The sequence below is a fragment of the Oncorhynchus nerka genome, linkage group LG12, assembly GCF_034236695.1.
Source record: "Oncorhynchus nerka isolate Pitt River linkage group LG12, Oner_Uvic_2.0, whole genome shotgun sequence".
Classification (NCBI taxonomy): domain Eukaryota; kingdom Metazoa; phylum Chordata; class Actinopteri; order Salmoniformes; family Salmonidae; genus Oncorhynchus; species Oncorhynchus nerka.
Window position 1 is genome coordinate 17,189,410 of NC_088407.1, and position 18,266 is coordinate 17,207,675.

The window sequence follows — 18,266 nt, forward strand, 5'->3', positions numbered from 1 at the left end:
ATGGAGGCAAGTTTGCCTTTTTGGAAAAAAAATGTCATTTAAGGTGCTCCAAAGCTTTTGACTATCATTCTTTATATAATTCATGTTTGTTTCATAGTATAGTTTATTGTTATTTTTATTCAGTTTAGTCAGATGAATTTCTCAATTTGCAGTAAGTTTGCCAATCAGCAGTGCAGCCAGACTGATCTGCCATTCTTTTTGCTAAATCGCTCTCAACCATACCATTTTTTACAGTCATTTTCTTGTTGGGTGCATGCTTATAAGTAACTGGAATAAGCAATTTCATAAATGTGTCAAGTGCAGCATCTGGTTGCTCCTCATTACACACCCCAGACCAGCAAATATTCTTTACATCTTTAACATAGGAATAACTACAAAACGTATTATATGACCTCTTATACACTTTACTAGGCCTAGCCTTTGGAACGTTGCTTTTCCCAGATATGGCTACTATATTATGATGACTACATCGGATGAATTTGGACACTGCATTAGAATGCCCATCTGCTAGCCTGCTAGCCGCAGCCCGCTAGCTGTCTAGAGCATATTGGACTGTTTGCCGAAGAGATCCATCAGCCAATTTCTTGGGCCACTATACCTATTTTGCCAATTGGACTGAACCACTTTGCTACACGGAACCCTACTACTCCATCACGACTGGTCTATTCGATGTAACCGCACGAGGAGGCTATAACAGACTTCCTCTGTCGCGACGTCCCTCTAAGGCCCTTCTGCTAGCTTGCTAGCTTGCTAGCCCCGGCCTGCTAGCTGTCCATTGCTTTTCTGGTTAGTGATTATTGTCTTATTTCAGTGTAGCGCCTCTAGCCCTGCTCAATATGCCTTAGCCAACCCTTTAGTTCCACCTCCCATACATGCAGTGACATCAGCTGGTTTAAATGTTTCTAGAGACAATATATCTGTCATCATCACACAATGCCTAGGTTTACCTCCACTGTGTCCACATCCTACCATACCTTTGTCTGTACATTATGCCTTATCTATTCTATCGCGCCCAGAAACCTGCTCCTTTTACTCTCTGTTCCCGAACGTACTAGACGACCAGTTCTTATAGCCTTCAGCCGTACCCTTATCCTACACCTCGGGTGATGTAGAGGTTAATCCAGGCCCTGCAGTGCCTAGTTCCACTCCTGTTCCCCAGGTGCTGTCATGTTAACATTAGAAGCCTTCTCCCTAAGTTTGTTTTATTCACTGCCCTAGCATACTCTGCCAACCCGGATGTCCTAGCCGTGTCTGAATCCTGGCTTAGGAAGCCCACCAAAATCTCTGAAATTTCCATCCCTAACTATAACATTTTCCGTACAAGATAGAATTGCCGAAGTGTGCGGAGTTGCAATCTACTGCAGAGATAGTCTGCAGAGTTCTGTCTTACTATCCAGGTCTGTACCCAAACAATTCGAGCTTCTACTTTTAAAAATCCACCTTTCCAGAAACAAGTCTCTCACCGTTGCTGCTTGCTATAGACCACCATCTGCCTCCAGCTGTGTGCTGGACACCATATGTGAATTGATTGCCCCCCATCTATCTTCAGAGCTCATGCTGCTAACAACCCAGTCATCCTATAATCTAAGTTTGATGCCCTCAATCTCACACAAATGATCAATGAACCTACCAGGTACAACCCCGAATCCGTAAACACAGGCACCCTCATAGATATCAACCTAACCAACTTGCCCTCCAAATACACTGCTGCTGTTTTCAACCAAGATCTCAGTGACCACTGCCTCGTTGCCTGCATCCGTAATGGGTCTGCGGTCAAACGACCACCCCTCATCACTGTTAAACGCTCCCTAAAACACTTCAGCTAGCAGGCCTGTCTAAACGACCTGGCCCGGGTATCCTGGAATGATATTGACCTCATTCCATCAGTAGAGGATGCCTGGTTATTCTTTAAAAGTGCTTTCCTCACCATCTTAAATAAGCATGGCCCATTCATTAAAAAACAAAAACAGGAACAGATATAGCCCTTGGTTCACTCCAGACCTAACTGCCCTTGACCAGCACAAAAACATCCTGTGGCGTACTGCATTAGCATCGAATAGCCCCCACGATATGCAACTTTTCAGGAAAGTTAGGAGTTAGGAAAGGAAAGTTAGGCAGTTAGGAAAGCAAAGACTAGATTTTTCAATCAGAAATGTGCATCCTGTAGCACTAACTCCAAAAAGTTCTGGGACACTGTAAAGTAAATGTAGAATGAGAGCACATCCTCCCAGCTGCCCATTGCACTGAGGTTACGAAACACTGTCACCACCGATAAATCCGCGATAATTGATCATTTCAATAAGCATTTTTCTACGGCTGGCCATTCTTTCCACCTGTCTACCCCTACCCTGGTCAACAGCCCTGCAGCCCTCACTGCAACTTGCCCAAGCCTCCCCCATTTCTCCTTCACTCAAATCCAGATAGCTGATGTTCTGAGAGAGCTGCAAAATCTGCACCCTACAAATAAGCAGGGCTAGACAATCTGGACCCTAAAATTATCCGCCGAAATTGTTGCAACCCCTATTACTAGCTTGTTCAACCTCTCTTTCGTATCGTCTGAGATCCCAAAGATTGGAAAGCTGCTGCCATCATCCCCCTCTTCAAAGGGGGAGACACTCTAGACCCAAGCTGCTACAGACCTATATCTAGCCTACCCTGCCTTTCTAAAGTCTTCAAAAGTCAAGTTAACAAATAGATCACCGACCATTTTGAATCCCACCGTACCTTCTCCGCTATGCAATCTGGTTTCTGAGCTGGTCATGGGTGCACCTCAGCCACGCTCAAGGTTCTAAGCGACATCATAACCACCATCGATAAGAGACAATATTGTGCAGCTGTATTCATCGACCTGGTCAAGGCTTTCGACTTTGTCAATCACCACATTCTTATCGGCAGACTCGACAGCCTTGGTTTATCAAATGACTGCCTCGCCTGGTTCACCAACTACTTCTCTGACAGAGTTCAGTGTGTCAAATCGGAGGGCCTGTTGTCCGGACCTCTGGCAGTTTCTACAGGGTTCAATAGAAGGGCTGACTCTTTTCTCTCTATATATCAATGATGTTGCTCTTGCTGCTGATCATTCTCTGATCCACCTCTACACAGACGACACCATTCTGTATAGATCAACACGATTATCCCAGAAACCCTAGACCCACTCCAATTTGCATACTGCCCAAACAGATCCAAAGATGATGCCATCTCTATTGCACTCCACACTGCCCTTCCCACCTGGACAAAAGGAACACTTATGTGAGAATGCTATTCATTGACTACAGCCCAGCGTTCAACACCATAGTACCCTCAAAGGCCATCACTAAGCTAAGGATCCTGCGACTAAACACCTCCTTCTGCAAATGGATCTTGGACTTCCTGACGGGCTGCCCCCAGGTGGTGAGGGTAGGTAGCAACAAATCTGCCACGCTTATCCTCAACACAGGAGCTCCCCAGGGGTGTGTGCTCAGTCCCCTCCTGTACTCCCTGTTCCCCCACGACTGCATGGCCACGCACGACTCCAGCACCATCATTAAGTTTGCAGACGACACAACAGTGGTAGGCCTGATCACAGTCAATGACGAGACAGCCTATAGGGAGGAGGTCAGAGACCTGGCCAGGTGGTGCCAGAATAACAACATATCCCTCAACGTAACCAACACTAAGGAGATGACTGTGGACTACAGGAAAAGGAGGACCGAGCACGCCCCCATTCTCATCGTTGGGGCTGTAGTGGAGCAGGTTGAGAGCTTCAAGTTCCTTGAATGATCCAAACACACCAATATAGTTGTGAAGAGGGCACGACAAAGCCTATTCCCCCTCAGGACACTAAAAAGGTTTGGCATGGGTCCTGAGATCCTCAAAAGGTTCTACAGCTGCAACATCGAGAGCATCCTGACTGGTTGCATCACTGCCTGGTATGGCAATTGCTCGGCCTCTGACCGCAAGGCACTGCAGAGGGTAGTGCGTACGGCCCAGTACATCACTGGGGCTAAGCTGCCTGCCATCCAGGACCTCTACCCTACCCAAGGCTTCTCAACAGTTTTTACCCCCAAGCCATAAGACTCCTGAACAGGTAACCAAATGGCCACCCCCCACCCCTCTTTTTACGCTGCTGCTACTCTGTTTATCATATATGCACAGTCACTTTAACTATACATTCATGTACATACTACTTCAATTGGGCAGACCAACCAGTGCTTCCGCACATTGGCTAACCGGGCTATCTGCATTGTGTCCCGCCCACCACCCTCTAACCCCTCTTTTACGCTACTGCTACTCTCTGTTCATCATATATGCATAGTCACTTTAACCATATCTACATGTACATACTACCTCAATCAGCCGGACTAACCAGTGTCTAGCCTTGCAACTTTTATAGCCTCGCTACTGTATATAGGCTGTCTTTTTACTGTTGTATTATTTCTTTACCTAGCTATTGTTCAAATAATACCTTTTTTTCACTATTGGTTAGAGCAAGTAAGTAAGCACTTCACTGTATTTCACCTGTTGTATTCGGCGCACGTGACAAATAAACTTTGATTTGATTCTGGCCCTCTTTGGACACTGTGTTAACTAACCTCCAGAAGAGCTTCAATGCCATACAACTCTCCTTCCATGGCCTCCAACTGCTCTTAAATGCAAGTAAAACTAAATGAATGTTCTTCAACCGATCGCTGCCCGCACCTGCCCGCCCGTCCAGCATTACAACTCTGGACGGTTTAAACTTCGAATATATGGACAACTACAAATACCTAGGTGTCTGGTTAGACTATAAACTCTCCTTCCAGACTCACATTAAGCATCTCCAATCCAAAATTAAATCTTGAATCGGCTTCCTATTTCGCAACAAAGCATCCTTCACTCATGCTGCCAAACATACCCTCGTAAAACTGACCATCCTACCAATCCTCGACTTCGGCGATGTCATCTACAAAATAGCCCCCAACACTCTACTCAACAAATTGGATGCAGTCTATCACAGTGCCATCCGTTTTGTCACCAAAGCCCCATATACTACCCACCACTGCGACCTGTACAGTCTTGTTGGCTGGCCCTCGCTTCATACTCATCGCCAATCCCACTGGCTCCAGGTCATCTACAAGTCTTTGCTAGGTAAAACCCTGCCTTATCTCAGCTCAATGGTTACCATAGCAGCACCCACCCGTAGCACGCGCTCCAGCAGGTATATCTCACTGGTCACCGCCAAATCCAATTCCTCCTTTGGCCGCCTTTCCTTCCAGTTCTCTGCTGCCAATGACTGGAATGAACTGCAAAAATCACTGAAGCTGGAGCTATTTTCCTCACTAGCTTTAAGCACCGGCTGTCAGAGCAGCTCACAGATCACTGCCCCTGTACATAGCCCATCTGTAAATAGCCCATCCAACTACCTCATCCCCATACTGTATTTATTTATTTATCTTGCTCATTTGCACCCCAGTATGTCTACTTGCACATTCATCTCCTGCACATCTATCACTCCAGTGCTTAATTGGTATATTGTAATTACTTCGCCACTATGGCCTATTTAAATAAAGGTGAAATTAAAAAATAAAAAATAAAAGAGCAGATGTCTACAGCAATAGTATAGATGTGATCAATACATGTGGATGATTTCATTCTTGTGCTGTTTGTTAATACCCTGGTAGTTTGACGGATATCCTGAACCAGGTTTGAGGCACTGGTTACAGTTTGTAGCTTTTTCTTGAGCTTGATGAATACCAGTCAATATTTAGATCACCCAGAAAATATACCTCTCTGTTGATGTCACATACACTATATTTACAAAAGAATGTTGGAACCCCTTCAAATTAGTGGATTCGGCTATTTCAGCCACACCCGTTTCTTACGGGTGTATAAAATCAAGCACACAGCCATGCAATCTCCATAGACAAACATTGGCAGTAGAATGGCCTTACTGAAGAGTTTAGGGACTTTAAATGTGGCACTGTCATAGGATGCCACCTTCCCAACAAGTCAGTTTGACAAATTTCTGCCCTGCTAGAGCTGCCCCGGTCAACTGAAACGTCTAGGAGCAACAATGGCTCAGCCGCGAAGTGGTAGTTAGCCCAACGTCACAGAACGGGACCACTAAGTGAAGCGTGTAAAAATGGTCTGTCCTTTGTTGCAACACTCACTATTGAGTTCCAAACTGCCTCTGGAAGCAAGGTCAGCACAAGAACTGTTAGTTGAGAGCTTCATGAAATGGTTTTCCATTGCCGAGCAGCCGCACACAAGCCTATGATCACCATGCACAATGCCAAGCGTCGGCTGGAGTGGTGTTAAGTTCGCCACCATTGGACTCTGGATCAGTGGAAACGCGTTCTCTGGAGTTATAAATCACGCTTCACCATCTGGCAGTCCGATGGATGAATCTGGGTTTGGCAGATGCCAGGAGAACTCTACGTGCATAGTGTCAACTGTAAAGTTTGGTGGAGGAGGAATAATGGTTTGGGGTTGTTTTTCATGGTTCGGCCTAGGTCCCTCAGTTCCAGTGAAGGGAAATCTTAAAGCTGCAGCATACCTTGACATTCTAGACTAGGCCTGAGCAACTCCAGTCCTTGTGGGCCTGATTGGTGTTACCTGTAATCCTGTCATCTTTTTATAGTGGGAGCTCCATCACAGCTACAGATCTCTTATCTCTGACTTTGATGCCTTTGCCTACATTCCAGTGCCCTCGTGAACTTACACAACGGCTATAATAAATATTCTAGTGCTCATAGAGAGCTGATAGTTAAGTGGCTGAACATTGTTTGACCCGGATAACCTCCCTGTAGTCCCTTTATCATTGAATTTAAAGTATCATCTGTTTCTCAGCTCTTGTTGAACATCATTTAACCCCTTACCATTCCCTATACTCCCTGCCGACCATATGCCTAAATGCACAAAGTTGGAAAACATTTAAAACATGTTTACACAAGATATTGATTACAAACATCAACTGATAAATACATTACAATACATAAATGCATCAATTACAAAGACATAAATTTTTTATTATCATAAATACCTATTACAATAATCAGAAGTACAGTATATATATTATACAGTGTATTTTATAGAGTATACATATATTACACAGTGTATATATATATATATATATTGCTGACTATAACTTCTCCTGCAGTAAAATGCATTTCATAACCACACCTATGATAACAAAATATTCCATGTAACTCAATTAGCCTATCCGTTAAGTACGGGGTCTGACAGCAATCCATAAGAGAGAACTTAGTTGTATATCCATTGCGTGTGCATTGCTGATTACTAATACTAACTTAATTTACCAACTGTTAACTGCAGTTTAAAATCACATCTGCCATTGAAAAAATATAATACTAAACATTTGAATGGGGTCTTACCTATAAGAGCCATCAATATTAGAAAACTCTGTAGTATATCCATAGCATGGTCACCCAGGAAACCCATGATTGCTAAGGAGCAACCACTCTGTTTAACATTTAAACTTGGTGATAATTTGAGAAATATTAAAGCTGTTAAATGAGTAGGGTATTGTTTAGAATAATTGTTATTATACATTTTATGTAATGATAATAGATGAATGATATGAACATATAAAAGCTAATTTGCTGGTATGGATAGCACATTTGACTCTTAAAACTGAAAAGAAAATCTTGAATAATCTTTGAAATATCTCACCTGGAATTTAGGTTTGGTTTAGTGCTGATCTAGGATCAGGTGCCTTTCAGATCATAATGAACAAGACATGGGGGACCTGATCCTAAATCAGCACCCGTACTCTGAAACACTCTGTGAATACAGGCCCTGGAGTGTGTTTTACATGGCATTTAGTTTTCAGAATGTTTTTACATTGAAATAATAATAATACAGTACTAATACAGTATTTTATTTAATGTAACTCATGGACACTACAAGATGTGTAAATACGTGCATTTTAAGTGCATTTGTAAGGTAAAATATAAGTTACAACATATTGCAACACTGCAATGATGCTCAAAACAAAACGTTTTGAACTTAAAGTAATTCTTGTCCACGTCAGAACAACCCATAGGGCAAGAACCTCTCTGTAGTAGGACAGTGGACATGTAGAAAATCTTATGACAGTTGTGCTACTAGTAATCCAATGCTATGAGCAAATTTTAAGTCATTTTTTAAATGATGTTAAAAGTAATTCAATCCTATCAGAGGAAGTCTACCGAATTACTTTCAATTACTGTTAATAAGTCATTTTTGAAATGACGCCAAAAGTAATTCGGTAGGATTTCGCTAGTAAGAGGAAGGGAGTGGCATTTATAGGGAACTCTTTACTTCTAGAGTTTAGTTTCAGCAGCTTTCATAGCCATATAACCTTGTATGTTGCACCATACTTTGAACCTGCAATAAAATGAACCAATGGAAAAATATCAAATGAGTTCAGCTAACTGCTCAGTGTTCATGAATCTTTTGACATTATCTGAGATGGAAAATGTATGTAATTATATGATCACGTCAAATGTTATTTGTCACATGCCCTTAACCAACAATGCAGTTGAAGTCGGAAGTTTACATACACCTTAGCCAAATTCATTTAAACTCAGTTTTTCACAATTCCTGACATTCAATCCTAGTAAAAAATTCCATGTCTTAGGTCAGTTAGGATCACCACTTTATTTTAGGAATGTGAAATGCCAGAATAATAGTAGAGAGAATGGTTTATTTCAGCTTGTACTGTATTTCTTTCATCACATTCCCTGTGGGCCAGAAGTTTAAATACACTCAATTAGTATTGGGTAGCATTGCCTTTAAATTGTTTAACTTGGGTCAAATGTTTTGGGTTGCCTTCCACAAGCTTCCCACAATAAGTTGGGTGAATTTTTGCCCATTCCTCCTGACACAGCTGATGTAACTGAGTCAGGTTGTAGGCCTCCTTGCTCGCACAGGCTTTTTCAGTTCTGCCCAAAACAATTCTATAATATTGAGGTCAGGGCTTTGTGATGTCCACTCCAATACCGTGAATGTGTTGTCCTTAAGCCATTTAGCCATCTAGCCATCTATTTTGTGAAGTGCACCAGTCCCTCCTGCAGCAAAGCACCCCACAACATGATGCTGCCACCCCCGTGCTTCATGGTTGGGATGGTGTTCTTCGGCTTGCAAGCCTCCCTCTTTTTCCTCCAAACATAACGATGGTCATTATGGCCAAACAGTTCTATTTCTGTTTCATCAGACCAGAGGACATTTCTCCAAAAAGTACGATCTTTGTCCCCATGTGCAGTTGCAAACCATAGCCTGGCTTTTTTATGGCGGTTTTGGAACAGTGGCTTCTTCCTTGCTGAGTGGCCTTTCAGGTTATGTCGATATAGGACTCGTTTTACTGTGGATATAGATACTTTTGTACCCGTTTCCTCCAGCATCTTCACAAGGTCCTTTGCTGTTGATCTGGGATTGATTTGCACTTTTCCCACCAAAGTACGTTCATCTCTAGGAGACAGAACGCGTCTCCTTCCTGAGTGGTATGACGGCTGCATGGTCCCATGGTGTTTATACTTGCGTACTATTGTTTGTACAGATGAAAGTGGTACCTTCAGGCGTTTGGAAATTGCTCCCAATGATGAACCAGACTTGTCAAGGTCTTCAATTGTTTTCTGAGGTCTTGGCTGATTTGTTTTGATTTCCCCATGATATCAAGCAAAGAGGCACTGAGTTTGAAGGTAGGCCTTTAAATACATCCACAGGTACACCTCCAATTGACTCAAATTATGTCAATTAGCCTATCAGAAGCTTCTAAAGCCATGACATCATTTTCTGGAATTTTCCAAGCTGTTTAAAGGCACATCAACTTAGTGTATGTAAACTTCTGACCCACTGGAATTGTGATACAGTGAATTATAAGTGAAATAAGAAATTGTTGGACAAATTACTTGTGTCATGCACAAAGTAGATGTCCTAACCTGACTTGCTGTTGCCAAATACTTTCATGTTAATTTCTCTACCATAATGTCACGTTCTGACCTTTATTTCCTTTGTTTTGTCTTTATTTAGTATCGTCAGGGCATAAGTTGGGGTGGGCAGTTGATAGAGGAAAATATGTTTGAAATGACTAATTATGTATACATTCCAATCAGAAACTGACTAGTCCAAATGCTATAATGTACTGTCCCTCTTGCTCCCTTTCACAATTGTATATAATGTAGTCAGGAAGTTTAGTAACAATGAAGGTCTGTTCTTTAAGTTCATTCAGTTGTACAAATCTCCAGGTGGTGGGAACGGACCATCTCCAAAATGGTCGGGAATGTTGATTTATGCTGACTGGCCTTGACTTCGTGCTGATAACGCGGAGGCTTGAGAATTAGAGGGGCCCTCTGTTTGTGAAACGGAACGTTTGGAAAACGCTGACGTCATTTTCAGTTTATAACCTGTGGTAATGTGTGTAAGCATTTAGTACTCTCTGGAATTAAACGCTCTTTACCTGGCTTTTAAGACTGGTCTCGATCTACTTCATGCATAATTAATGAACTTACACCTCATTAATGAATAGAAACGAGTGTGAAATTGGTTTTGGCAATTAAAGCATAGAGGTAATCTAAAATTCCTCTATCAGCAGTCTATGTGTGTTTTTCTATGTTTTGGGTTTTGAGTTCATCCTAGTATGGTTCTCAATCAGAGGCAGGTGTTGTTAGTTGTCTCTGATTGAGAATCATACTTAGGTAGCCTGGGTTTCACTTTTGAGTGGTGGGTGTTTGTTTTCCGTGTGTGTGTTTGTTGCCACATGGTACTGTTTCCTCATGTTCACGTTTATTGTTTTGTATTTTCATAGTGTTCAGTTTAAATCCTAAAATAAATGTTATGGACACTTACCACGCTGCACATTGGTCCTCCGATCCTTCTCCTCCTCAGAAGAGGAGGAATGCCGTTACACATAAACTGCCTCCAACATAATTTTGGAAAATTTGGCAGTACGTCCAACCATAAGCTACAGACAACAAACACAATTGCATTTTATCGATGGCAATTTGAATGCACAGAGATACCGTAATGAGATCCTGAGGCCCTTTGTCGTGCCATTCATCTGCTGCCACCCATGTCGCAAGGATCTGTACACAATGCCTGGAAGCTGAAAATGCCCTGGTTCTTCCATGGCCTGCATACTCACCAGATATGTAAACCATTGAGCATGTTTGGGATGCTTTGGAGCGACTTGTAGGACGGCGTGTTCCAGTTCCTGCCAATATCCAGCAACTGCACAGCGATTGAAGAGTAAGTGGGACAACATTCCACAGGCCACAATCAACAGCCTGATCAACTCTATAGTATGTGAAGGAGATGTGTCGCTCTGCATGAGGCAAATGGTGGTCACACCAGATACTGACTGGTTTTCTGATGGACGCCCCTATCTTTTTTTAAAGGTATCTGCGACCAACAGATGCATATCTGTATTTCCAATCATGTGAAAACCATAGATTAGGGCCTAATGAATTTATTTCAATAGACTGATTTCCTTATATGAACTGTAACTCAGTAAAAATCGTTGAAATTGTTGCATTTATATTTTTGTTCAGTATATTTCTGAACTTCCTTGGTGAAGAGTCAGTTTGTAAAGATTACTGTAAAAACTAGCCACAAAATTTAGAAATTTTACTATCTTCACAAAGCTCCATCAATTGGTAATTTCCTTAACATTAATTTCTGAATTATTTTCGCCTTCCTCCATACATTATCTTCTTGATGTAACAAAAGCCCCTCTAGCCTTCTCTTTGTAAATGTAATCTCATTCATTGAGCAGTTTATGTAACTGAATATCATTCAACCCTGTACCTTCGTTTTGACTTTCAGATGGGGAAGTAATTTCACTGACAATGCTTTTAATCCTTAATCTCTTTTTTTTGATGCATGTTCCCTGCCATGCCTCATTGCCAATCTTCTAATCTTAAACATGATTAATTCACACTATTTCTCATCATCATCAATGGATAATGTCCAGTGTTAAATAAGATAATTGCCATTTGCTGTGAAGTTTGTATAAGTCTTAGTTGTTAATACTTCTCTTTGAGAATAGTGACCTCTGCAGAATCATTTATACCATGTGATAACCACAGCTCATTGATAGTCCCCACTGGTTTTTCCAAAATTGCACATCCTCTGAGTATGAATGGCATTTTTTTTTAAAGACAATTAAATCTTCCTTTGCCTCTTTACAAAATAGGAAAAAATGCTTTTCTTTTTACAATATCCTATAAACCCATTGTGTTAAAGGATATAAAAAGTAACAACAACAGAAGTCATTAACTACTTAACTGAATTGTTGTTGTCTCGCCTGCCCAGCCTGAGTGCGATGTCGCCGACCGGGCGCTAGCTTCTGACAAATGTCACTTACTTTTTGTTTTACGACCACAACGTTGTATTCAGTCTGTTCGTACAGGCAACATCTTATATTGGACCGTTCAGCATTGGAGATTGTCTCCTCCAGCTGAGTGGTTGTTTTATCCATGGTTTTGCACTTTTCGTGAGGGTGCACTGTAGTTCTATCTTTTTTCCATTGATCCAAATCGAGATGGCAACCGGAGTATGGGCGATTGGGTGTGTTGAAAGGAAAACGAGTCAGCTGGTTTGTCAGATTTGTTACCACTCAAGACTGTTTTGTGTGGCCTATTTGGTATTTTATTTTAGAGTCCCCATTAGCTGTTGCAAAAGCAGCAGCTACTCCTCCTGGGGTTCAACACAAAACATGAAACATAATACAGAATGACATAATACAGAACATCATTAGACAAGAACAGCTCAAGGACAGAACTACATACATTGGTTTGCACGACGATTCAATAAACCGGCGACCAGTGCACTGATGTTGTATGGACATGCCTTCCAACCTGAGATCTGACCGCGATAATTAAGCTTCCGACTGCCTTTTCTTTCCCTCCCTTTATTGTATATCAAGTAAGACAGCAGCCTACATAAGAAACAACACATATTGATTGCTCAATGGGGAGGGAATGAACGGCAACAACACCAGGAGCTCCCGAGTGTTGCACCGGTCTAAGGCACTGCATCTCAGAGCGAAAGGCGTCACTACATACTCTGGTTCGATTCCAGGCTGTATCACAACTGGCCGTGATTGGGAGTTTGCAAAGGCTATTTTCTTGCCGAAATCCCCCCCTCGCCCCAATTCTATCTTGGGACTGCAAGGCCTGGCACACTTCATAATCATTTTGGTAGCTCATGTTGACCAGTAGTGTGTGCCACAGAAAGCAAAATTAAAGTATAAAGAAACATAAACATTTATTTTAGAAACATTTTGTAATGTTTAAGAAAAATAATGATAATAGACAAATATTATCACACAGTAACACAAAAACAGAAAGTTACGTTTGTTAACAAACATTAAATAAGAAATATAAATTTCGATCTTTGCATAATAAGATGTAAAATGGCAATAAATCAAATATAAAAAGACAATAAATAACAAACAAATATTGGATAGCTGCAAAGTTTTCCAGGTGATATCGCATGGAACTCAAGCCTAACCTAGTCCTGATAGGCAGACATCAGAGTCAAGTACTTTCTATTGAACAAACTTCAAGTCAGGATATTAAACATTGAGCCGGGAGTAAAATGTAGGCAAGCAATAAACATTTCAGAACAACTACTAGTTGAATAAGACATGGGAGAGATGACCAATTTTGTCAGAGGTGTATTTATAGACAAAAACACTTGAAACAAATAGCCAAACCGAAAACTACAGACATTACTAGTGCCTCCCCCGATATCAAACCGACATAAAAAAAAATCTAATGAAAGGTTGCAAGTCGCAACAATTAATAATTGAGTACCTGCAAGTCGGGGGTGGGGGAGAATTCTGGCAGCGGGAGCTTTTCGGCACAACACCTGCAACGGTTAGGAAAGTAGCTAAAGTACCTAGTATCAGGGTCACAGTAAGCACACTCATACAACGCATGAAGAAATAGTACACCCATCAGTGCTTTTATTTATTTTTTTATCATATTTTTCATAAGTGAAAATGTCAAATTATTTATGAAATACGACTCATTCTCTGGCTTCAAAACACAAGTGCAAACTCGCAGTATAATGTACGGTAGTTGTAGCTGCGTGGTAAGAAACACAGCTCAATCAAATCCGTCTAACCATAGACAGAAGGCTATACACGCCAGTTCAGAAAGTTTCCTCACTAGGAGGAGTGCAAGGGCGAATGGAGTTTGTGCAGAAGCGTACTTCACCAGGGGCGTTCCCTAATATAAATATGCAAATACATGGTACAACGCGCCAATAGTATCGCGCTATCTCTTGCTTGGCTTTGCCCACCTGCTTCCTGGTTCTGCCCAGTATGCTTCATGTTCTCCTACTGTATACAACACAGATGAACTATCTTGGGTTAGTTCTTAATATATTTTGTCTAACCTATAGCGGAGCGCTACATCGGAGAGTTAGCTACTAAAGTATATCCTCTATGAAATGATAAATGGAATAACGATAGAGTGCAGAGGCAACTCGTTGTCTGTAGCACGAAAGACCAGAGCTAGTAAACGTCACTAGCTTTGAAACTATTTGTCCCTCCCTTTATAGCTAGTTATCTACGTGCCAACGTACAAATAACGTGTCTCACATAGCTATAGCTAGCTAATATGGTTCGTAGATATCTTTAAATGTTTAAATGTTGCACTTTCTCTGGGCAGAAGTGAATTATGTTTCTGTGCCTAGCGTTGACAACACATTTAAATGTACTGCTCAAGAATCAATACACCACGGAGTACGGAAGGTTTAAAAAGTCTGGACAATGCACCACTGGAGAAACAAGTTCTACATTTTGTATTGAAGTGCGTGACGTATGCACATGAAATATAATTGATTGCAGTAGTAACTATAAAAATATTCTTTCAAAATGTCAAACAAAAAACAACTGGCAGCGGCGGGATTCGAACCCGCGCCTCCGAAGAGACTGGAGCCTTAATCCAGCGCCTTAGACCGCTCGGCCACGCTACCGATGAAATATGTCTGTTGGGTTTGGGTATTTAACTCAGCAAAAGTAGGGTATATATTTCTCCTCAATAGTTTATTTGATGGGAAAGTTTTACTTCGTCTGACTATCACTTCAAAATCAGTAGACCTATCCCACTACTTTTCTCCCAATGGTACTGAAAACGTGTGTTTATTCACCAACACCAACCTTGTACACTACCGCCATCTACTGGTTGAAGAGGCAGTGTAATAACTATCACGCACCAATCGGGCAAGGTCAACTTTTTATCTTGTATTTATTTTTATTTAACCTTTATTTAACAAGGCTAGTCAGTTAAGTACAACTCATTATTTACAATGACGGCCTATCAAAAGGCCTCCTTCTGGGACGGGGGCTGGGATCAAAAATAAAATAAGAAACAAAGCCACATCATGAAAAGAGAGACTCCACAACACTAAAAGAGAGACCTAAGACAACAACATAGCATGGCAGCAACACATGAAAACACAGGATGGTAGCAACACAGTATTACAACAACATGGTAGCAACACAACATTGTAGCAGATCAAAACATGGTACAAACATTATTGGGCACAGACAACAGCACCAAGGGCAAGAAGGTAGAGACAACAATAAATCACACAAAGCAGCCACAACTGTCAATAAGAGTGTCCATGATTGAGTCTTTGAATGATGAGATTGAGATAAAATTGTCCAGTTTGAGTGTTTGTTGCAGCTCGTTCCAGTCACTAGCTCCAGAGAACTGAAAAGAGGAGCAACCCAGGGATGTGTGTGCTTTGGGGACCTTTAACAGAATGTGACTGGCAGAATGGGTGTTGTATGTGGAGGATGAGGGCTGCAGTAGGTATCTCAGATAGGGGGCAGTGAGGCCTAAGAGGGTTTTATAAATAAGCATCAACCAGTGGTCTTGTGGCGGGTTTACAGAGATGACCAGTTTACAGAGGAGTATAGAGTGCAGTGATGTGTCCTACAAGGAGCATTGGTGGCAAATCTGATGGCCAGAATGGTAAAGAACATCTAGCCCCTCGACAGAACCTTTACCATGCCGATCTATAAATAATGATGAAACTTGATGATGTCTAAGTGTATTTTATTAAAGTTACCTCGTTGTGCTTAAACGAAACAACGTGAACAAACAACACAACAACCTTACATTAAGAAAACTAGATATTTCTGCAGCCAGAAAAGCTTGCTAATATGATACATACTGATGCTGTAGTTATTAATAATCAAGTAATCACATAACATTATTTGTGACTCAATAACCTTGGAGGATAAACATAATGCTTTATCCTCAGCCTGAGCATAAAATAGTGCACAATGACGTAGCCTAGTTGTGATTTGTGTCATAGTGACTCGTGACTGTCTCAATTCCTCGTGGTGCGTTGCTGCTGTATGCTGAGAGGTAGCGACCCTTTAGTCCTGAAGCCATTCCTAGCCTGAAGTCTAATAGACTGATTGTTATGATAATCACCGTTCTATTTACATAGATAACCTATTCTTCTTTTCCTCCTCACTACCACTCTCTCTTTCTCTTTCATTCCGTGTAACTCTCTCTTTCTGTCTCACATTATGTTTAACTCTCTCTTTCTGTCTCACATTCCGTGTAACTCTCTCTCTCTCTTTCACATTCCGTGTAACTCTCTCTTTCTGTCTCACATTCTGTTTAACTCTCTCTTTCTGTCTCACATTCCGTGTAACTCTCTCTCTCTCTTTGACATTCGGTGTAACTCAATTCAATTCAATTCAAGGAGCTTTATTGGCAATGGAAACATATGTTAACATTGCCAAAGCAAGTGAAGTAGATAATATACAAAAGTGAAATAAACAATAAAAATAAACAGTGAACATTACACTCACAGAAGTAACTCTCTCTCTCTCTCTCACATTCTGTGTAACTTTCTCTTTCTCACATTCTGTGTAACTCTCTCTTTCACATTCGGTGTAACTCTCTCACATTCTGTGTAATTCTCTCTTTCTCTCACTGTGTAACTTTCTCTCTCACACTGTGTGTAACTCAATTCAATTCAATAGGCGTTATTGGCATGGCAAACATATGTTTAAATTGCCAAAGCAAGTGAAATAGATAATAAACAAAAGTGAAATAAGCAATCAAAAATTAAAATTAAACTTTACACTCACAAAAGTTTCAAAGGAATAGGAACATGTCAAATGTCATATTATGTCTATATACAATGTTGTAACGATGTGCAAATAGTACAAAAGGGAAAAGACATTCACATACATCTGGGTTGTATTTACAATGGTGTTTGTTCTTCACTGGTTTCCCTTTTCTTGTGGAAACCGGTCACAAATCTTGCTGCTGTGATGGCACACTGTGGTACTTCACCCAATACATATTTATCAAGATTGGGTTTGTTTTCGAATTCTTTGTGGGTCTGTGTAATCTGAGGGAAATATGTGTCTCTAATATGGTCATACATTTGGCAGGAGGTTCGAAATTGCAGCTCAGTTTCCAACTCATTTTGTGGGCAGTGTGCACATACCCTGTCTTCTCTTGAGAGCCAGGTCTGCCTACGGCGACCATTCTCAATAGCAAGGTTATGCTCACTAAATCTGTTCATAGTTGTTTCACAAAGACACGGCGGTTGGAGCCAAAAATCTCACATTTGGATTAATCAGACCAAAAGCCAGAATTCCACTGCTCTAATGTCCATTAGTTTTGTTTCTTGGCCCAAGCAAGTCTTCTTATTCTTGGTGTCCCTTAGTAGTACACTGCTCAAAAAATAAAGGGAACACTAAAATAACACATCCTAGATCTGAATGAATGAAATATTATTTTTAAATACTTTTTTCTTTACATAGTTGAATGTGCTGACAACAAAATCACACAAAAATGATCAATGGCAATCAAATGTATCAACCCATGGAGGTCTGGATTTGGAGTCACACTCAAAATTAAAGTGGAAAACCACACTACAGGCTGATCCAACTTTGATGTAATGTCCTTAAAACAAGTCAAAATGAGGCTCAGTAGTGTGTGTGGCCTCCACGTGCCTGTATGACCTCCCTACAACGCCTGGGCATGTTCCTGATGAGGTGGTGGATGGTCTCCTGAGGGATCTCCTCCCAGACCTGGACTAAAGCATCCGCCAACTCCTGGACAGTCTGTGGTGCAACGTGGCGTTGGTGGATGGAGCGAGACATGATGTCCCAGATGTGCTCAATTGGATTCAGGTCTGGGGAACTGGCGGGCCAGTCCATAACATCAATGCCTTGCTCTTGCAGGAACTGCTGACACACTCCAGCCACATGAGGTCTAGCATTGTCTTGCATTAGGAGGAACCCAGGGCCAACCGCACCA

The 18,266-nt window shown here is 41.4% G+C and overlaps 1 non-coding gene across 1 annotated transcript; it reads right to left on the reverse strand.

Annotated features, from left to right (window-relative positions):
* Nucleotides 1-14,861: 14,861 nt before the first annotated feature.
* Nucleotides 14,862-14,943, reverse strand: trnal-aag (transfer RNA leucine (anticodon AAG)). Its single transcript has one exon. It is a non-coding gene; the product is annotated as a tRNA-Leu (tRNA).
* Nucleotides 14,944-18,266: the final 3,323 nt, after the last annotated feature.